Genomic DNA, 2,500 nt, shown 5'->3' on the forward strand with positions numbered 1-2,500 from the left:
ATTTTGGTTTATTTGGGGTGAACTGTCCCTTTAAGCTCTCTGTCTCCATTATGACATCACAGAAAGAGCCGGAGGCCATTTGCTGTATGACGATGATGTCGCTTCTCTGTCTCCTCCCACTTCTGGCCCCAGTGCTGTCAAACATTTTCACTAAGTCAATAAAATCTGTCTGCTCCTGCACCACAGCGTGACACAGCGATTCTTCACTTCGCCCTCTCCACGGAGGATGTCCTCTGTTTTCTGTGTGTTCTGTTTTTCTCTGAACAAATTCTCTCTATCCACATGTCTCTCTCTCTCTCTCTCTCTCTCTCTATATCTCTCTCTCTCTCTCTCTCCCTCTCCCTCTCTCAGAATGCACTGAATCCTAATTCCTTCAGCAGGGTTTAATTAAAAAACGCTTTAGCATGATGAAAACCTGAGAGAGAGAAAAGAGCAGGAGGGACAGAGACATTGAGTCGTTTTTAAATTGAACATGAACTCGCTTTAAATGATCAATACCATCCAAAGTGCTCTTATCGATTAGCTTAGAGGAATGAAAAATGTGGCACTCAGAAAAGAGCAAATACACTCTCACCCCTACAAACAGGACCATCAAACCATGGGAAACTTTTAGTGAAGACTCCTTTTCTATGAGAGCGCAGGGACTGACAGCTTTTCATCACTCTGCCTGGACCATGGACTGCCGTGGAACTCTCACATCTCAGAATGTCTCTTAGTACATCACAGAATGTCTCTTAGTTCATCACAGAATGTTCACAAATGTTTTGCTGTTTTGCTTTCATGTAGTTTTGTTTATGGGTTTGTTTTGGATCCTGTTTTGGATTAATATAGTTTATGAATTAGCCCTGTTGTTTATGAGTTAGTCCTGTTTATGACGTAAAATCCTCTTCATTAGGTTAATCCTGGTGTTTATGAGTTAGACCTGATGTTCATCGGTTAGTCCTGGTGTTTCTGGGTTAGTCTTGATGTTTGTGGGTTAGACCTGACATTTATGAGTTGGTCCAGATGTTTCTGGGTTAGTCCTGGCGTTTCTTGGTTAGGTCCGGTGTTTATGAGTTAGTCCTGATGTTTCTGACTTAGTCCTGATGTTTCTGAGTTAGTCCTGATGTTTTATGAGTTAGACCTGGTGTTTTATGAGTTAGTCTTGATGTTTTATGAGTTAGTCCTGATGTTTTACGAGTTAAACCTGATGTTTTATGAGTTAGACCTGATGTTTATGAGTTAGTCCTGATGTTTATGAGTTAGTCCTGATGTTTATGAGTTAGTCCTGATGTGTCCTGATGTGTGAATTCTCAGATTCTCAGGCAGTCACCAGTGATTCTGACGTCTTATTTTGAAAAATAGAAAACATGATGAAGTCTATTTTTAAGTACCGAGTCCAGTACCTGAATCCACCTACGCATTACGCAGACTCCCAACCACAACAACAGAAGAAACCCGACGGACCCGCCCATGTGACTGCTTGCTGTTTTTTGGAAGCTGAAGGAGTTTAAGCTGACGTTGAACTTGTGAGAGGAAAGGAGAGTGGAACTAAGCTGCTCTCTGCATTCTGAATCATGTCAGGGCCTGGAGACTGCAGAGGGCCATGAACCGACTCAGGCCGGCAGAGCCAGACCCACACCAAACCAAACTGAACTGATGTTTAGGAAGAAAAAGACAGAGCTGTGAACAGCATGAACAAAAGTACACAGTGTGACAAAGTACAGTGATGTTCAACAATCAGACACTGGATTCAGATCAGTTTGATCAAACAAAACTACACATATATATCAGTGCTTTAGCAATTAATGTAGACAAGTTTTTTATATACCTTCATATCACCAGTTGGATTTGTACATGTAAATGTTTGTGAATGTCTAGGGTTTATTTCAGCAGGTGGATTACTGTATGGCTGGCTTCTCCTACACAGTGTATCCACGGAATGGCATAAGCTTTTCTCATACAGAGAAAGAGGAATTTTCCTGGATCCTGTACGCACTGGTACCAAAGACTTAGAAACACAGATTATTTTTATTAAACTACGCAAAGATAAGCAAGTTATCCTGTGTTATCTTTCATTTGTCCTCTGCTGAGCTCTCTTGGCGTGTTCTGGGGCTTGTAAAATAAATAAAATCAGAAATATATGGCCTTCTATCTCCCTGCACAGGGCTTCACTCCCACCTAGGCCATCTGACTACGTGTGTGTGTGTGTGTGTGTGTGTGTTAGTTTCTGTTACAGAGAACTGTTTGTCTGTGTGTATGTGTGTGTGTTTGGCTTTATGTCTCAGGCTGTGAGAGGTTAATCATTTGTGTATGTGTGTGTGTGTGTGTGTGTGTGTGTGTGTCTTAAGGTCTATGACAGGCTGTGAGAGGGTAATCGTTTGTGTATGTGTGTGTGTGTGTGTGTGTGTGTGTGTGTGTGTGTGTGTGTGTGTGTGTGTGTGTGTGTGTGGAATGTCTTTAACTGTCTCAGAGAACAACTCCACTGTTCCCTCTGTTACTCCACTGTCACAGGAGCACT

This window comes from Chanos chanos, chromosome 6, assembly GCF_902362185.1.
Source record: "Chanos chanos chromosome 6, fChaCha1.1, whole genome shotgun sequence".
In the NCBI taxonomy this organism is placed as follows: Eukaryota; Metazoa; Chordata; class Actinopteri; order Gonorynchiformes; family Chanidae; genus Chanos; species Chanos chanos.